This window comes from Gouania willdenowi, chromosome 24, assembly GCF_900634775.1.
Source record: "Gouania willdenowi chromosome 24, fGouWil2.1, whole genome shotgun sequence".
Taxonomy (NCBI): Eukaryota; Metazoa; Chordata; class Actinopteri; order Blenniiformes; family Gobiesocidae; genus Gouania; species Gouania willdenowi.
The window spans coordinates 12,464,010-12,485,296 of record NC_041066.1 but is presented as its reverse complement, the minus strand read 5'-3'; the positions used below and the strand labels follow the sequence as shown (position 1 = coordinate 12,485,296).

At 36.1% G+C, this 21,287-nt stretch overlaps 1 protein-coding gene across 16 annotated transcripts in view; it reads left to right on the top strand.

Annotated features, from left to right (window-relative positions):
• nrxn3b (neurexin 3b) overlaps positions 1-21,287 on the top strand; it is a 383,656-nt gene that overhangs the window by 76,373 nt on the left and 285,996 nt on the right. The window lies entirely within an intron of this gene.

The window sequence follows — 21,287 nt, the reverse complement described above, 5'->3', positions numbered from 1 at the left end:
CAAACTGAAATGCTTTCCTTGTATATGTACATACATTATTCCATATAGTCTACATGGCTCATATACATTAATAATACATATATATAAATATTAAAAATAGGTATCCCTGTTTTTAATATATTCTATATACATAAATATAGTGTACAATTTTAAGGATTGTGTATAAGGATAGATTCATCACATTTATTATCTATTCATATTCGGCCTGAACGATTTTTGAAAATAATATAATTGCGATTTAATATGCGATTATTTTTTCAAGGGCCTCTTGTCATTTTTCGATGAACACAAGCAATAAATCAATCTTTTTCTTAATAAACAATTTCAGATTTATTTAAACTTTGAATAACTATGAAATATAAATATTATTATATTTATATAATCTTAAACACTCTCTGAACTTAACAGGACAGTATATAAAGAAATAAAATAAACAGGTATAAAAATAAATTAAAAAAATTATTAAAACTTAATAATATCCAGTCAGTAACATCACACATACTAAAGTGCAGGAAGAGTAAGAGTCACTACTGTAATATCTGCTTTAACCAATTGGACGTTTTTTTTCGGTAAATCAAACTCCCAACGAACTTAAAGTAAATTATTATTAACAAAAAAATTAAAATTGCAGCCTTTGCGATTAGAAAATCACGTTTTATGTGATCGCGATAATATCGCAAAGGCAATAAATCGTTCAGCCTTAATTCATACAATCACAAACAAATGCATACAATGCATTGCATCTAACCGAGCCCTTTATTTCACACACTAACAAGATCCACTCACTTCTACATCCTTGATATTTGTATTTATTTATGCTGGTGGTATCCTCTATGTTTTAACTGATCAGTGTAGAATTACTCCAGCTGCACATGGATGACATTAAAAAAGCTTAACTGCTGAAAACACTTTAAAACAGTCTCACATGAGCATTACAAAATTGTAAATGTGAAACTGCTTCTCCCGTTTACTGCACGGTGTTCGAAATTTAGAAACTGTGTCTTTGCTCTGAGGAAGTCATTGGATTAGGAGCATATAATACATCATTAAAAATGGATGAATTCCAACTCCCAAATTAAAAAGAGGAAACAAGAACGTAGAGAAAAACATGCAGATTTAAATGTGTAAAATGTAAAAGCAAATACTGTATGTGTATGTAGAATTCCATTGCATGGCTTGTCATTATGAGAAGCATGTTTATTGACATTACATTATCATTAATAACAGTATATACCATTCTGAATCAATATCTTGCTTAAAAAGTGTAACAAAACCCAGACACTGTATGTACTGGCTGATGTGCATCTAGGCTGGAAATGAAAACAAAACAAAAAATGCCTTGATTATGGGCGGGGCTCCTGGAGCAGTTAAGACACGCCCAGTTTATACTATAAAATATCCAAAAATACTATCTATGCTATGTTAAGTAGCTAATAAGTATCACATTACCACTATAATGACAATTATCTCAATCCAGCCTACTCACCACAGATGGCATAATCCACAGGTATTTTTTTTTATGGAAGGGGCGGGGCTAACAGTGGTGGTTAGTGATGTCAGAAGCCACAAAACATCACACATCACCATTCTCAGCCAATAGCAAAATTATATTTTGATAGCCATGTTTCAATCCATAAAGTGCAGCCACTCTTACAGTTTACAAAGTTCAAATTAAGCATTGTGTATTTTAGAAAGAAAATACATTTTTACTGCAATACTAATTACATGGAAAGCACGTCCCGTCCGGTCCTGGCAAAAGCAATCAAATCTCAGATTTTTTTGCAATGAAAGCATCAATATTTTACCTTGACTTTTAATTTGACTTTAATGTATCATATATATATATATATATATATATATATATATATATATATATATATATATATATATATACATATATATATATATATATATATATATATATAAAGATAGAGATTGCGTATAATGCCTGAAAATAATTGGTCTTTCTACTGAATATAAAAAAATAAAAAATAAAAACTTCATTATTATCAAGCTGGCTCGACTTGAGCTAAGAGGTGTTGTTTGTTTGGCTGAAACAGCATGAGTCACTAAAATTAATGACAACAGTAGCATGAGGCGTCACGCTTCACAGCTCTATCCACTGCCAGTGTGTGTGTGTGTGTGTGTGTGTGTGTGTGTGTGTGTGTGTGTGTGTGTGTGTGTGTGTGTGCGTGTGCGTGTGCGTGTGCATGTGCGTGTGTGTGTGCGTGCGCGCTGACAGAGACTGATGTAGTGAAGTGGAGGCATGGCTAGGTTTCTGACAGCAGAGATAATAGCCAATAAGGCAATGCCACTCTGGTTGATTGACATGCTGGAGGGAAGATCCCGCCTGCTCCAAAGCTCATGTCTGAACACCAGTGTTGGGAACGTTGCTTTAAAAAAGTCATTAGCTATAGTTACTCACTACTTGATCCAAATAGTAACTGAGTTAGTAACTGATTTACTCTATAATAAAAGTAACTCATTACCAAGGAAAGTAACTATTTGCGTTACTGTTAAAAAAAAAACTTGCTATATGTCAAATGATTCATATTTTTTAGATGCGTGTGTCGTTGTGAGGTGCTTCATTAAATTTGAGTTGCTTACAACGGATGTGGACAAAGTCTTCGTTCCTGGATATAATGAACACTTCACATGCACGTTCTTGCCTTTGACCACAATTAATTTAAAGTCGTGTTTGCATCGCCACCTTAAAAATGCCAACTTTTCATCGGACTGCTCCGCGCTCACCATCTCTGCTGCTTCATCCAATCTGTAGTGGTTGTGTGAGTGTGGCGCGTGTGCTGGCACATGTGTAAAAACACTGGCTCTGATTGGCTACCATGAAACATGAAGCCGCCTTAGCCAATTATAATCCCTTACCTCGTTTTTAACCCACCTCCTCACTACAGCTGCGTATGAAGCCTGGGATGTTTTCGGATCACTGTTTATTCAATCAATGCATGTAACGCACCGTATTTAACGTTCAGTAACGTTAACGGCGTAAAAAGTAATTAGTTAGATTACCACATTACTAAAAAAAAAAACGTTACGCCGTTATTTTAAACGCCATTATTCCAAACACTGGTGAACACAACATGTGCATTATTTTATATTAATTATCAGCATTTTTTTTTAAAGGCTTGGAGCATGTAACAGATGTTTAATGTAAAATATGAATCCACCAGTTCGTTGAGTACCATTTTTTTTTATTTTTTGATGATTAAATCAGATAAAAAACATGCACTACGCAGATAAAGCAAAAAGAAATCACAATCCATCACCGAGTAATTCAAGTTCATCACGACGCTACTCCTGCGGAACAATGGAGAATGTGAATCCAGTGCGTGGCTCGCCGCCGTCATTGTGCATTTTGGCTCCGGATGGCAGCTGTCAGGCTGATGCAACGCTCGCTATTCAGGAGACACGCTGTCAAAGATGGTTTGATTGTTGAAGGAAATAACACAGACTGCGGATGACTCCACAATATTGTAACCGGCAGTTGAAGCCATTAAAGATAAAAAAAAAAAAAAAAATAGGGGCACTCTTAAAGATTTATAAATCCTTTGCTTGCAGTGAAATAGAATGCAATCGGTGTGTGTGTGTATGTATGTGTGTGTGAGGGCACTAAATGATTTGCAGCTTTGTCATGTAATTTAAAGATGAAAAGCCGACGCTCCTTCAAACACGTACTGCAGCTTTATTCTCCATTTCTCCACTCAAGAGTGTGGACTGATTCTTCTGTTCCATTTAAAGTTGATGGAGTTGACGTGATAAATGAAGTGGACTTAGTGGTCTGATGGTTTTCCTTATGTTCTTATCATTTCTAAAGGCCAGTTTAAGCAGACTAGTGGAGGATTCAGAAAGTTTCAAGGCAAAAGTTCTCTGTATGAAGTCTAATGGGAATGAGAAGGAGAACATCAAAAGAATTGGGAAAGGAAGCAGTCAAAATGTTTAAAGTGCTTTCTATCTCGGTCACAATGATACTTAGAAGTTACAGGGACATCATTTAAGGGTTATTTTGATTCTGAATCAGTGCTGTTTTTTACCATTGGATTTTCCATTATAAGTTTTTGTAACTTCTGTTAATTATTGTAAATAATTAAAATGTTCTATGCTTCTGAAGGGCAGGATAGAACTGTAAGATTAAATCTCTACAAATCTCACAATATCTTGTGCACTTTTTCAGATTTTTATTTCTTCCAAACACTTGACTTATTTGAGCACCAATTTAGAATTGTATCCCAAAAAATGTAGGATAAGGATATATTCGCTAAATTATTTGTGCGATTTCCAACATCACGGAAAAGGGTTCCTTAGCAAATTTCCTGTAATATTTATCTAGAACAGGGGCGTCAAACTCCTTTTAGTTCAGGGGCCAAATACGGAGCAGTTTGATCTCAAGTGGGTCACAAATTTGTTACGAGAAAGTGAGTAATTTCAATATTATTGTGCCATAATTTGTAAATTAAAAATATGTAAAACAGCGACCATATCCAAGGAATAAGTGACAGATATCACATTGTCTTCACTTTAAATTTTTTATATTTTGTAACCAATTTTTATTTAACTATGGGAAATATTGTGTAATAATTTGAGGGAAAATTGAAAGATTATGTAAGAATTATGAGTTTTTTCAACAGTTTAACATGAAAAAAAATTTTTACTTTCTCCTGAGGGCCAAATTGGATGCTCCAAAGGGCCGGATTTGGCCCTCGGGCCATGAGTTTGACACTTATTTTACGTAAATACTATTATTTATTCAGGTTAATTATTCAAGGGTCAGTTCTCTTCTTTCTTGGTTTTGTTATCAACAGGATCATCCATTGAGCTAATTCAATCAGTCCATTTGTGCTTTTTCAAGTGCTCTACTGCTGTATAACCTTTACTTCTAACAATTAATTAAAAAAGCCATTAATAAGCCAGTAATTTTATTTATATTTTTGCCCCATGACGCCAGCACAGAATAGTTCTCTCCTAGCTTCACTTCTCTTCTTTACGCTACAGCTCTAGCAACTAGGGTGTCCTGATCCGATATCGATATCGGATATTGAATTCAAATTTCCGATTTAAAATAAATAAAAAAATATTTCCAATTCTGTTTTTTTTTTTTTTTTTTTTTTTTTTTGCAATTAATTTTTTTTAATTTTATTGTAGAACACTGTAGATATTATGTTGAAGGGTAAAATGTACATAACCAATTGGTTAAAAATAAATTGGTCAGTTTTTCCTCATACCTACTGTTGCTGACTATTATTAATAAAAAAAAAAAAAAAAAAAAAAAAAGGAATAAAAGTATGTATGATTCATGCTGATCAATATCGGTATCGGCCGATACGCAATGGCTGCAACATCGGAATCATATCGGAAATGAAGACGTTGTATCGGGACATCCCTACTCGCAGTAGGAATGCAGCCATCACACCTCCTCCTCTCTTCTTCTCCTTTCGCAAACTCATCCTTACATCCCAACCTTCCACGCTTCAGCGTTCTCTCCGCACAATTTCCTCAGTTGATGGGATTGGACCTCAGGCTCCTATACCCCCATTCTGCAGACACCCTCCATCCCTCCATCCTTCACTCTCACCCATCACACTACACCTCCCCCATCCTAGACCCCCCCCCCCGAGCTGTCACTCCTAACCTTATCGCTCACTCCATGGAGATTCCACCACCATCAGAAAACAATGGGAGCTTTACACACACACACACACACACACACAAACATGTTTTGTATTCATCACTTTATGGTGCATTACATTGGCCTGCATGCATTTCTTGACTGACCCTAAACCACCACCATAAATACAGTTTTTTTACCACTTGCTCATATTGTTGTTTAGCCAAACAGGAAACACACACATACCTGATAGCAGGGGTGGACTGGGACAGTCCACTAGATTATCAGCGACGCCATGTAAGCCGTAAATCATCGATGCTAAACATGTGGCTCTTTATGTCTTAATTTAAATCATAATCCTAATAAAACTTTAAAAAAAGAAACATTTTAACCCATTTTTACCTTTTTCCTTTGTCCCAGTTTTGCCCCTTTTGCCCCTTTTTTCAGACTTTAGCTACCTTTTGCCAATAAATATAATTTTTTTTCATATTTTTGTCCATTTTCGCAAGTTCTTTTTCACACTTGTATCCAATTTTTGTCCTTTCTTTAATTGTTTGGCCACTTTTCATCCAAATAAGCTAACCTTTGCCCAAAAAATCGCACTTGTTTCTTTTTTCCTCTACATTTTGCCTCCTTTTGTTGCACATTTTTGCCCTTTTTCACTATTGTTTGCCACATTTTGACCATTTAAGCCACCTTTTGACATTACATACCACCTGGCTCCTCCTTTTTGATGGTTTTTAGTCCATTTTAGTGACTTTACACTCTTTATCTGCCACGTTTTTGCCACTTTTGGACCATTTTTGCCTACTTGTTGCCATGTCTGCCTCCACTCACTGCCACCCCTGCCTGATAATACACTACATGATTTAAGCAGGGCTATTGCCAACAAAAAGCAATAAAATCCCAAGTCGCACAACGCACATGCGTGCTAAAAACCCACTGGGAGTGACAGTGAGTAACTCATTATAGCCTGAACCCAGCAGCAAGCCTTCAGCATTGTCAATACCCATGTAAACAAATGACAAAGTGACATTTACTGACTCAAAGTTTTTCGACTTATCTATGAAACGTTTCTTGGGCGGCGTATTTCACGCTCAATGGCTTCACCCTTTTTGCTGGATGTCACTCGAAGCAGCAGTTGGAGAGACATTTTCTGCTTGATATTAATAAATTGATTGCTGTTAGAAAAACACACCAAAATGTCACTTTCAAGGCAGGAATTCTCTGTAAATGACATAATTATTTCACATCTTTTTCTTGCTTTGAAGCCATATTTTTTACAGAGGAAATGTACATAAATGCAAACGAGGATTTGATTGTGCAATGGTTGCATCATTTATTCAATCATGGGTGGTGATGAATTGATTCCAGCTTCTTATCATACTGGGAATGGAATCGTAAGTCTATTAGCCAGTTATGTTTTATAGTCATCTCTCCACTGTGGGGCTCGTCGCAAATCTTTGAAATATGAGGTGTTTCATTGGAAACAGTCATCAATTTTGTGACTGGATACAACAGCACAGCAAAGCATTTTTATTTGGTTGGCTAACAGTTGATCATCGCTCCAAAAGAAAACCAGTTAAGCCATAACAACAGGCAATGAATGGATGGCTGATTCAGAGGAGATGGTGAGCAATTCATGTGAAACTGCATTAGTGACTAATTACAACTATACTTCACGTATTTAATAACTGCATGTTAAAATTGGTTCACAGGATTTATCATTACTTTTATGTAAGTGCAGTATGATGTTATGGTTTAATTACATACTGTATACCAGTGGTTCTCAAGCCTTTTTGTCTCAAGTACCCCCCTTTTTCTTATTTCTGAATCCAAGAACCCCCTTTGTCCGACGACAACATTTTGCTTCGAAAACTATTTAAAAACAACTATAGGGCATAATGATGGAATGAACACACATTTTAAAGAATCTCATTGTGTAAATAGGTGGAAATAAACAGTATTTGGTGCAGTGGTTCCCAACCTTTTTTTTTTGTGGATGTGACCCCATTTTGATATCAAGATATTCTGGCAACTACAAAAAAATGTTTTTCTCTAGAATTTGTTTTTGATCATGTTTGAGCTCAGATATATTTCATATTTCAAAGTATAAAAACACAGTTGTTTAAGATTGCGTGTTGGTCAAAAGAGAAGAATAATAATTTAAAATTTTTTAAAGTCTATTTAAAAATTTTCAGAAATTTCAGGCGACCCCACATGGGGACCCGACCCCAAAGTTGAAAAGCATTGATTTTGTGGCTCCTGAATAGATTGATTTCTATAGTTTTTTTTTTTTTTAATCATTTCCGGTCAAGACTGACTCTTTATTTGTTCATTTTCACCCCCCTCTCGCTCTCTTTCTTAATGCCATCGCGTACCCCTAAGGGTACACGTGCTCCCATTTGAGAAACACTGTTGTATACAATTGATATTATTTTTAGATTTATTTTAGCATATTCTATTCCTCTAAAACACATGTAAATGTTTCACAGCGTTTACCAATGTCAACTATTCACATTATGCCCAATTTGGTTCATAGTTAGTCTGGTTTACATAAAGTTCACTCATATCCATACCAATTTGATCTATGTTTATGTGAGACGAATGTTAAAGAATAGAAGTCACCCATTAAAAGTGAATGGAAATATTTGAAATAATGGCTCGACTTTAGGTCCTGGTCCCTGTACTTTAATGTATCCCCTACATTCGTTTCAAATGCTTTAGTTTTGGCCATTTACCAACATAAACAAACCAAAACCCTAAGGCTGAGCTGTTTTCTGTGCAACTCTTATAATAAAGTACTAGCCTATAGGTGTAATCAGTGTTGTTACGGCTGTTTAAATTGACTGCTATGTTTTTCTTGCACTATAACACTGTTGTAACACCTTCTACAGTCATCAGTAACAATAACACAGTCAAAATGTTTGTGTCAATCATCTTCCTTCATCAATGCTCTTTGTAACTATTGGAACAGCGAAATAAGGACATACTCGCAGAAGGACTGTTAATTTTATGAGCTTGTAATTGACTTTGTCAGTGGGCTGGTTACTCACCACCACGCCACACGTTATTTACCAACTCCAGCGGTGGGACATTGTTAAGGTGATGGCTAATTGTAATGGTGGCAAATCGGGAAAGGACATAAACCAGGTTGAATGTGTTCACAGCCTGTGTTCACAACGCTCTAGACTAAAGTCAATCATGTTGAGCAGTCACCACAAAAAACAAAAAAAAAAACCTTGTTTACTGTTTCTCTGTTGACCTTGCAACCTTGGTATACTCCATTTTCATCCAATTTCAGCTCCTGCTGGTGCCAAGGTGTCCATAAATGTTTTGCTACAGAAGAGATTGTTAAGTCCACACAATACTCAGTGACCATGAAACAGGTTTTTAGCACTTTGCTGACATGAAGATTAAAGCTAATTTAAATGTGCTGACCAACTAAAATACACACAATCTACTAGAACTAGATATCAGGGATTTTGTCGCAATCTCTGACTGACTTATTTATCCCTCTGGTACTGGAGCCATTACATTAGGGTGGAGCTTCCTTTGTGAAAACAAACAAGCTTCTTGTAAGAGAACAGAAAAAAAGACTTTTTAAAACAATTGAAGTCATTAGCAATTTGTGGACTCAGTGTTCTCGCCAGCACTGTTGAGCGCAGGGGCCCCCTACGGTGTAATTTTGCCCCCCTATGGAGTAATGTCGACCCGACGCTGTGTTTTGACCAGTGTGGGGGGGTGGTTCTGTTGTTTTTTCCATTTTTAATCAGTACTGATGTAATAATTGTTGTACATTTGGACTTTGGCGTGCCTGTGTTGTTTAAATTCTTTTTTTAATCTGCATAACCGAGAAACGCATACATCAGCCACACCATCTATTTAATACAGGCAATTTTGCTCAGATGCTTAAGGACCCCGAGGACTCCTGTAGCCACTTAGCTGCCTCTGATGTTGCCTGTGTGCACCCTCCGCTTAACCATAATCACTGTCTATAAACAATGTGCTAAGTTTCAAACAGACATAGGGGCGGATTCATTAAAAGTTTAGGGGTATTAAAAGGTCTGCTACGCGCTAATAAGGGGTACAAATCCCAGGGAATCAAGACTGCGTGTGTTAAGCGCGTCACAATGCACCCACAATCCATTTAGCGCGTTTCCCTCTGATGAATATGTAAAGTAGGTGGATCTCATAAGAGGTGCAAAAAAATGGGAGGAGGAAATGCAAATAACGTAATGCAGTGGACGCGATGGAATTAATCAAATCTGGAACTGTTTCTAGTATAAGAAAATAATTTCAATCAAACAATAGTGAATATAAACAGCCGCTGAAAGAAAATGCAGAGTAAAGTGTGTGTAAGGGAGAGAAACGGTGCAGAGGATGCGTTGCGTGGAGCTAGGGTTAGTAGATTATCTTCAAATGGTGCTGATGGATTTATCTGTTGTTACAATAACTCAGATCAACGACATCAACAGATCAATATGACAGTTTCTGTTCAAAGCTGCTCCTGTTTTCCAGTAACTGATAAGAACACCCACGTTAAATTAGGGTAAAATATCATTAGGTTTTAAAGTTTATTAAACAACATTTTTATTACTTTATTTTGTTTTCTACATTATTAAATATTTGTGCAACAGAGTCCAAAGTCCATCTGCCTCAAATTTAACTTCTTCAAATGTCATTTTGTGCTCTGTGCACTCACCTCTCCACGTTGAACAAGCAAAATGCTCATTTAAATAGGGCGCTCTCAACCACGTCTATACTCGGACCTATTTGCATTGCAATGTTAGTGAATTCCTTGCCACCAAAGGACTTAGCCACGCACCTGGTTTACCACCCTTTATTTCAGTGAATCCACCCCATAATGTGTTTATAACTCGCAACGGATCATTCTACATGCACACGCACGGATGTGAATACGGTTGGGTGGAAACGAGTTGAAACGGGTCGCGTTCTGTCGGGCTTGGGCCACGTCAGGTCTTCTTTTTAGGCCTGATTAAAGTTTTACTTTGTGCATCCTCTGCTTTGTAACCCATAATCACCATCCGATATAAACAGCGTGCTTCATAATCTAAAAAATGTATGAGGCGGGGCGTGTCCATAACAGTTGCAATATTACTGCGGGTCCCACATAATAATAGTACCTAATCTATAATTGAAAAGCGCGTCTTCGACTTTTTAAATGCAAATGAGACACTTCATACCCCGCCCCCTCTTCAGGTGACACTCGGTTCAACTCCACCCTGTTCGGCCATTTTTGTAGTTTGTTAACAAGTGAGCAAACACAAGCGCTGAGCAAACGCTAGCGCCGAGCTAACTTCACAAAATGCATTTTAATACAGTCTTTTCTGAGACAAAAACGGCAAAATGAAATGACTAATGAAAACTTTAGACTTAAATTAAACCACGTAGGCCATATCATCAAGGATCTAAAACGAGGACACAGCGCTAACATATGAAGACGGTGCAACTGCTAATGCTAACAAAACAATGACAGGGACGTCTTATCATCACACTTTTTAGCGTTATTTACAGCTTACCGAAGTGCTCTGTTCGTCGTCTCCAAAGATAGAAGGAATTGAACCCTCAATCAGACAAAGTCTTTCGGCAAATACTTCTTTATACTGGTGGAGGTTGCAGAAGCAGTCATCCTTGAAGTGCTTCACGCACACAAAAATGACCTTACCCACAGATGTGGGTACATTTCCGTGAAAAATAAAACTCAACCAGGCACTTCGAAAAGGTTCTGATGCTGGGAGACGCTGTAATGAAGCGTGTGGGTTACTACATCCAACAACCGAACATTTTGACTTATCCTCTCGTAACTTCGGCATCCTTGAGCTTGGACTACAAAATAAAAGCGAGAAATAAAAATGGCGGATTGCTCGAAGTGTTGGGCCTGGAGTCGATGTCCTAATTTGGCAGTTCCACTGCAAATACTGTGACGTTATTGTTCAAAATACGTAATGGAGAATAGAAAAATCAAAACAGATTGAAAAATATGACTAAAACAGAATATAAAGACATCAACGGAGCACCTGAAGAGATTAATTTGAACTTTTCTGTACTTCTGAACACTCTAAATATACAACAAAATGCATTTAAGGGCTAAAAAAGTAGATTTAGCATGATTTGTCCTCTTTAACAAATTACATTTGGCTTTAAAGTAATGCAGCAACAAAGATTGAAAAATAAATAAATAAATAAATAAATAAATAAATAAATAAATAAATAAACTCTATCTTTATCACAAGATTTGTCTATCAGAGGGTTTTATATTTCATAATTTTCTGGGGGGGATGCACCTGGACCCCCACAACACTTGTGAAGCTGTGCACTAACGATGGCCAAAGGTTTTTAGGAGGTGGGGGATAAAGTGTATTCAATGTTGACTCTCTCTGGGTCCGATGGAGGGCAGAGAATTTTAAGGTGAAAAGCAGAGAAAGGTTTTACGGTTGAGCTCATGGAGTGAGAACACATGCATTATTGATGTAGTAAATAAAACATTTATCCATTGTTTAACTATTAAAAAATATATATAATTCCAAGTAACATTTTGTCATTTCGTGAGTTCCTAAAAGTTTGCAGGAATCGTGACGGATAGAAAACAAGTCATTTTGTGTTTGTGAAAGAAGAGAACAGGCAGGAAAATAAATGAGGAATTGGTGGAGAGATATCATGTACAGTCAAAGCGAATCGTAAGCCAGAGGGACAGCTCTTCACCACTTGACCGAACGCACCGTGTCACTTTGTTTCTCCAGAGAGCCATTGAAAGTGCTTCATTTCTCCTTTCCCTCCATCTGCCACTTACTCTCCTCCACCAGCTTTCTACAACTCTATTCGCTCTATTCCACCACACTTCTTTCTCTGTGTCACATCTGTTCACGTTTGTCATTCTCACTTCACTTTATTTCGCTTTTTTTTTTTTTTGTTTGGCTTAAAATTCTTTAAATCTCAGACAGGTCGTCGAGAAAAACCTTGTAGGGTTACATACAGTATATGAACAAAGGTGAGAAAAGCCATGTCTAAGTGAGAGTTATGCTATCTGTCATTCTGTATCCTGTTCGTTGACAGGGATGGGCAACTCTATCACAGCGGGGGCCACAAAACATGTGATTGTATCTTATCCAAGGGCCACGTGATCAACTTTCATGTGAGAATAGATTATGAAAATGGCTAATTAGAGCATTAACGCATGAAAAAAAACAGTTGCTGTTGTCTGTGCTAGTCTCTATGTGTGTTTTTTATGTGTTTTTGTTATTTATTGTGTTCTTTTTGCAATTTTGTGTACTTTTCTGTCCTTTTTTGCATGTTTGCTGTTGATTTGTGTATTTTTGGGCTCACTTTCTGAATTTTCTCCTGTATTTTCCTGTCTGGATCTGATGGAGGGCAGAAAATTTTAAACTGAAAAGCAGAGAAAGGTTTTACGGTTGAGCTCATGGAGTGAGAACACATGCATTATTGATGTAGTAAATAAAATATTTATCCATTGTTTAACTATAAATCTATAAATATATATATATCATTCCAAGTAACATTTTGTTTCTGTCTTTTTATGCATTTTTACTGTTGATTTGTGTACTTTTGGGCTCACGTTCTGAATTTTTTCCTGTATTTTCCTGTCATTTTGTGTGTCTTTGGAAATATTCTTTAATGCGTTGTGGTTTTGTGTGTTTTCGTAGTCTTTTTGTTTGTTTAAGTGGTTGTTTTGTCTCTTTGTTGTCATTTTGTGTATTTTTTGAGTTATTTTTGTGTATTTGTGTACTGGAAAAAACTGGAAAAAATCTTAGACTTCATATTCCTTCCAACTTCCTGAGTTACAATTTTTTCAGGATTTTCTTTTTTAGGTTTGACTGAGGGCCACATATGGCCCCTGGGTTGCCAGTTGCCCACGTCTGTAAAATATCACTTTGCTACTATTTTCTACCCATTTTACTTCTGACAGAAGCCTTTCTGACAGTGGTGGTGGTGCTTTGCCTCTAAAGCATCACTGTGATGCTCCAAATTCATTTGACATTTGATGGCTCACCGCTAAAGATGAAGCTACACAGTTGCATAGTAAGCATTAGCTTTGGTGGTGTGAGGCATCAAAGGATTTCGTCCATTTTGGGCTACGTAGGGCCAACTGCACCAGTTTAACCACAGAGTCTGAGGGTGTAGTTAAATATTAAAGGCTGTTATTCAAAAAAAAAAAAATGGCATTTAAAATACGTTTGGCATTAAGTGAGTGTAAGAGAGATAAGAGAGATGGGAATATTTGCTTTAAAATATTATAATCAACTACCTTAGCAAGAGAAGTAGCCAAATCAGTTTTAGTTTAACTGTTTTATCTTTTTTTTTCCTTAATTGGGATATACAGTACGTATACTTCAGAGAGATTTAATAAGACTTAAACAGATGTTTTTTTCCCCCACCTTTTTTTTTCCAAATCAAATGCATCGTAGACCGCTACGTTTTAACCTTAAACAACTTTTCCCGAGGGTGTGCCTCAAAAACATCAAAAAGCTGAAAGTAGAATTAAGCGTTTTATGTTTACGTCCTGAACTTTAGGCTTGTTTTGCTGCAAATGCAGTCTGAACATGCATTTGAAGTGTCGGAATGTCGTCACATATTGAGTTTACTCCATCGAGCAGGAAAGTCTCTGTGGGACTAGCCTGCAAATGCTTTGATGTTTGTGTGCAGCCATACCTCTGTAGCACTATAATGGTTATGCCATTCTGATGAATGGAGAAGTGTTTTCCATCCATTATAGTGTTTTACATTGAGTACATCGGTGTTCAACTGGTTCTTATAAATGTCTAATTATATGGTACACAAAACGACAACAGAAATGCACAAAACTACACTAAAAAAGATACAAAAATACACAAAATGACTTCAGAATCACACTACAATGGCAACAAAAAACGATAATTACGCAAAAAATGCACACAAAGACAAGTGAAATAAACAAGAAAAGCTCCAAAAACACACAAAGTGACTCCAAAAAACATACATTACAGAGAAATACACCAAACAACAACAAAAATATGAAAATGACTCAAAATACAGAAAAAAATAAATATGTATACAAAAAATACACAAAATGACAACAGAAATGCACAAAACCACACTAAAAAAGATACAAAAATACACAAAATGACTCCGGAATCACACTAAAATGGCAACAAAAAACAATAATTACACAAACAATGCACAATAAGACAACTGAAAGATACACAAATACAAATACATTACAGAAAAAGGCACCAAACTAAAAATATATATAAAAATGAGTATAAAAAACAACAAACACATTTATCACGCACATGTCCCATAAAATTAAACCAGGGAAACTGCACACGCTATTTTACTTTGCACGTGTAAATATACCCCTTTATAACACTACAGAGTGCAGAGTATGCACACCTCTTTGTACATCCAACCTTCAAACACATACTCATTTGGCCATAATTAACAACTCTACTTAAGCTCCTCCCATTATATGAATACATACTTCAAATGAGCACTAGTGTACTAGTTTACAGAAACATGAATACTTGTAATCTGTTACGTTCCCCTCTGCGTATCTCTGTAAGGTAGTGGTGCTTAAAGTGCTGCAAGGTCAGACAGGAGAGAATGTTCAGGCAGCGCTTGTGTGTGTGTGTGTGTGTGTGTGTGTGTGTGTGTGTGTGTGTGTGTGTGTGTGTGTGGCAGGAAAGAGAATGCGAGATGGTAATGAAAGAGCTAATTGCTTCCAGTGGATTTTGAAATCGAAACCCCAGCCCCCAGTGCATGGACAGGCTAGCACACCAATGGAATATTGATGACCATGGCAAAAAATAAGCAAAAATGACCCTGCTATGTGATCGATACGAAAGCCACAGATCTGTGCAGAACATGTCTCAACAGGCAATACACTTCCCTTTTTTTTTTTTTTTTCTTTTTTTTTTATGGATCCGTATACACTTACCGCAGGTTTAATATTGCTGAAGTGCACAAATATTACATTATATCAATTTCCTCTCTTAATTATTCATAGCGGTAATGTTATAGTGACATGTTTTTACAGTCCCCCAGCAACTTTGCAATTACTCAGAAAAATGCATTATTTGATGGAAAACATCAGCATTTTAGATGGAAAGTAATAATGGCGGCGAAAGCACATGTTTATTTTTTAATTAAAGCAGAATATAGATCTACTGTATGCTACAAGACCTCAGTCTTTTTTACTTAAAAAAAAAAAAAAAAAAAAAAATCTTCACACTTTATTTAATTACAAAGTTTGCTAAAATTGATGAGCTGTGGATATTGGTGTAATATGGGCTCAGTTGTTCCTATGCCTTAATTTGTTGTTAATATTATTTGTGAACATTTAAAAGTATTTTTGGTACATTCATCTTTATAAACCAATCAATGATTTTAGGCATAAAGGTTAAAAACCGTTTTTTTTTTTAGACAAAACAATGAATCCACACAACTAAAACTATTAGTCCTGTTTTTGTTTTGTGTTTTTCATAGGGAACAATAAAGTACAGATATGTCAATTAGTGGGTAAAATCTTACATTTTGACATTATTTGAAAATTAAACTTATTGTAATGAATTATTTGTAATATTTCACTTGATTGCATGAATTTGTTATTTTTGTTTATATTCATATTATAATATTCAGCATTGAAGCAGGTTAGTGTTGCTGCCTCACGGTACATAAATTCACTGTTAAGTCAAAAAAGTTTTTTAAAAACTTATTTTGTAAAAAAAAAAAAAAAAAAAAAAAATTGGGTACAATTTTTACCCGTCAAGTGTCATACTGTAGGACTCATGACGCTTAAACCCCTTCTTTTCAATAACTAAGCTCTTTGTTGATTTTTTAAATCAGTCTCATGTTGCAGTTGTTAATATTGTTCTAACCTTTTTACGTTTATGTTAAGTTAGACAAAATCAGACAATATCAGGTGTCTGGAGAAGTCCAGTGGTGTACTTCTACTGCATTTAATTAAAGAGAGATTGCAGTTTACAACTCGCATGTCCCAAGGCTTTGAATTGCAATAAAAAAAAGTAATGATTTATGTTGTCAAGGTTTTAATTTTCAAAGCCTTAAACACCAGCCAAATATCCATTTGTTGAGTCAAATCCTCCAACCACACGCGTCAAAGCTGCTATGTGTGTTATCCTTTTTATTATTATTATTATTATTAGCTATTGATACGGAAATATCAATAGAGTCTATTCATACGCAGCGTCCCTCGTTGGCCAGTTTAGGTGACGTGATTGGTGCACCATGTGACTTAAAGTTCCGTCTGTTAGCTCATATTTATTTTTAGCTACTCCGCTAACCCTTTTATTTTAGCCTTAACCCTATCCCTATCCTTAACCCTAACCCAGAAAATACCCTAAAATGTTTTCTTTTTTTTTCTTCTTTTTTTCATATATGTATTTTTAACCCTAACCGTAACCCAGGAACAAACCCTAAAATGTTGTTTTTTTTTTTGGAAATTTTTTTTTTTTTTTTGTATATGTATTTTTAAACCTAACCTTAACCCTAATCCAGGAAATACGCTAAAATGCTTATTTTTTTCATATATGCATTTTTAAAGGTGGAATTTGCCATGTTAAATATGCTAAAATGAAAAAAAATATATATATACCGTATATGACAAAAGTGTTATTTGAACCCATGGCAGTGGAGGGAAGAACCTTAGACCACTTGGTCACCCTGACATGGTGAAAACACATTACGCTTATGTAGAAAAAGTCTAGAAAACGTCCCAGGGTACGGGACTATGGGTACGTTGTGTATTGATACGTTTCCGTATCAATAGACACTCCCTTTAATATATGCTTTGATTTTATAAACCATGTCTGGAATTTCGAGGGAAAAAATGCCTTTCCTTTGATAATTATGCTACTATAATTTCACTTTTATTCTGAGGAAAATGTGAAAGACAGTGGGAATATGTTGGAATCACACAATCATTTGGCCTCCTTGTGTAGTAAAGGTGTTTTTTTGAATTCACTCATCTTAGATGGAGAGTTTTTGACACTCCTGTGTGTGTATCATCTGATTTATTTTTATATTGTGCAGCTTCAGCAGCAGAAATACACTGTATACAATATATGGTGGGGGGAAAAAAAGGTGTTTATTCCTCTGGAACATGAATGACGCTTCGCACAGGACCTGTGTTTTTTTGTTCTGTGAGTTCGACGCCCAGGGGGAAGATTTTACCACAAACCTGAATCTGCTCCCCAACAGATTGCAGACTCCCTCCCCTCATTTGTTTCTTCGTGGTTGGCTTCGGTTTCTTTTTTTTTCCACTCCTTTCGTCTCTGGCAGTTCCATCATCCTGCTTCCTCATGTTTACATGCTACTATGTCTAATATAAGCAGTTTATACTTCACAGCTGGCAGACTCTGTGCTTTTCACTCTAGTCCTCATTTCTATTCGAATTTCTATGCACTCCCCCTTGCAGTGTTTTCATTTATTCATTGTTTTTGATGACTTGTCATGTGTAGAAACAGAGGGGGAAAAAAACAGGCGATGCCACAGAAATAAAGTGACACGTTTGAATGTTTTTTTTTAATAATTTAATAATGTCATACCAAGTATCACCACGCTCGAATATTTAGTCCTTCTGCATCGCACTTTGTCAAGGTCTTGATTCCTTACTGAAGGACATAAAAACACTTGTTTTTTTTTTCATGTGGGGTTTTGGAACTACAAAAGGAAATAGTATTTTTACCATTTTGTGAACACGCGTTCGTGCGTTTAAGGTCTCTCAGAAAACGTCCTTGACCACAGAAACCCTCGTGATCAGACAATCATAGGAAACGACCAATTGAGTGTTTTCTCTTAAAGAGTAACTAAACCCTGAGGTTTTGTCTGACGTCTAGGCTGAAAATAAAAATGTAAAAAAAAAAAAATGCAACCACTGATTGCAGTCCACAGGTGCAAGTTTTCATAGTAATAATAATTCAAGATGTTAGAAGCCATTAAATCAGACAGTGGCAACTGGTGGCAACTGGTGGCCTCGAAAAGCAAATCCCCCAAAGTTGTAATTCAAGAAGTTGGAAGGAACATGACGCATAATGAAATATAACACACAAAATGACTCCCAAAACACACAAATCGACAGCAAAATCCACTAAGTAATTCCAAAGTGACACAAAATGACAACAAAGACATACACAACAACCACTTAAACAAACAAAATTACTACAAAAACACACAAAATGAGGTGAAAATACAGAAAACAAAAACAAAAATGCAGAAAGTGACCCCAAAAAATGCACAAAATGACAACTAAAATACAGAAAGTCACTCATTTTTACAACAAAATATGCCAAATTGACATAGTTTGACTAAAATGTCAAGAGTTGGACAATAATAATAATAACAATAATAATAATAATAATAATAATAATAATAATAATAATAATAATAATAGCACTACTTCATACCAAACTTGTACAAGCAAGCTTGCTCACAATGTATTAACCAATGTTGATTAATCATTAATACGCTATAATGGGGCTCTACTTCCTGCTAGTTTTCTCTGCTTAGATTATGACATCACTACTTGCATCATCAATTTGTTAAATTCATCGGCAGAGTAGAAATCTAAAATAGTCTCTCATTGGGGTGCTCAATTAATTGAAATTCGATTATGATTTTGATTATTACACCCAATGATTACAAAAATAACATAATCGAGAAAAATTTACATTATTATTACTGTTTTTTTTTTACATGTTTATTCGCTAAATAAAACAAATGCACTATTTTGGACATCTACAAATAATAAAGCTTGGCACGCGCACGTTAATAATACTAACTTTGAGTTGTTTAATCCACGCACATGCAAGCTCTTCCCCTCTGCCCCGCTCCTCTCAAAGCCAAAGCTAACATGAGGCCAAGATGAGGAAAGTTGTTGCTAATGGTCTTGAAACATGGCAGGAGAAACGCAGCAAAAACGCTTGGTAAACAAGTGGCAAGTCAAATTTTCTCCTATGGGAACACTTTGGGTTTGATGATGAAAACCTAGAGCAAAGACACATCAAGTGCAAGAAGTGTTTTGTTTTGTGCAAAAGTGAACATACTATATTTTAGTGTTTAAAGGATTGTATTAATGTTTATAGAATATATAGTTTTGTACAAAAAATAAATAACTTTTTGGTTGACGAATAATCATTTGAATAATTGTGATTTCAATTATGACTAAAATAATCGTGATTATTATTTTTTCTATAATCAAGCAGCCCTAGTCTCTCACTGGTTTGGGTGGAAAGGACATTGGTGACACGTGTTCTGTCTAAAAACACCTTGCCAGCAATTTGTTTTTTCGTTGAACTTAACACAAATATGCTGAGGTCAAATAAAAAAGCTTTCAAACTTTGATCATTTTTGAAAAAAAAGATGTCGCTCTCTGTCTCAAGTTTCCTAACTCTGATTTAGCGCCTTTACTCAGTCTAGCCTCGCCAATGCCACACCCCTACTTTCATACTTAGTGTCTCACCTTACTCTTTACATTGATAATAAAAATGGGGCTGCGGAAGACTATTTGCAGAGGCAGGGTGATATAAAACTTTAAAATCAGACAGAAGTTTGATTTATGTGTGCCATTAGTGGGGAATAGTGTTCCATCACAAGTCGTCTTCCTGTCTCGAGGCTGTATGCGAAACCTAAACCCACCGTCGCACAGATTTAACTTTATGATCTCAACTGAATGATGGGGTTATCATATCTGTAATTATAGAGAGCTGTGTATTGTGTTTGCGTCTGCTCGCTTGATATAACCTCCTCAGCAGTTCTCTTGTTTGGCCTACTGTTTCACGTTTAAAAGATACCTCCGTGAATGCTGAATACAATCTGACCACTGTCTTTATTGTCCTTGCAAGTAACAATCTCAAAGTAGAATTATTTACTGTATTATTTACCGATAAAGCGTTGACTCGGCTAGCATCTTATAAAAGGGCAATTTTTACCCCTTAAATACAAATGTAGGTAGGTCGTTAGGTAGTAACTCTATTAAGTGGCATAGGCCGCAAGTGTCTCACGTGTTTGGTTTAAAAACAATTATAAATAACTATTCCATGTTTTAAAGCAGCGGTTCTCAACTGATCTCAACATGAGACCCATATTTTGCCAAGGTCATTGAATCGCAAATTTAGAATTTAACAAACCAAGTTTAGTTTTTCAAAAATAGCTGTACAAAACACACATATATAATATTAATCTATATATTTTCCTGCACAACATACATTTCACAGCATGCCCGTCAATAGAAAAGTTTCTTTCAAGATAAAAGACAAGTCCAACATGAGCGACATTGAGTATTTCTTTATTTTTGACCAGCGGTCCGTGACCCACTCAGTACAGGTCCACGATCCACTTTTGGGTCCCGACCCACCAGTTGAGAATCATTGTTTTAAAGTACACCCCTGCCTTCTGCTGACCTGCCACTAGGAGGGAAATTCAAAAAAATGCCTTGATTATGGGCTTTAGTGCTGTAGCAGTAAGACACGCCCACTCCGATCGCCCGGTCAACCCTGTGCGCAGAGGCAGACTGTAATACACACGATGAGGTGTCTGTACACACACAGACATAAGCTGAAATTTGTCTCTACAACCACAGGCACACACAATCACAACGTGAAGCTCACACACAGCCTTACAGACACCACTC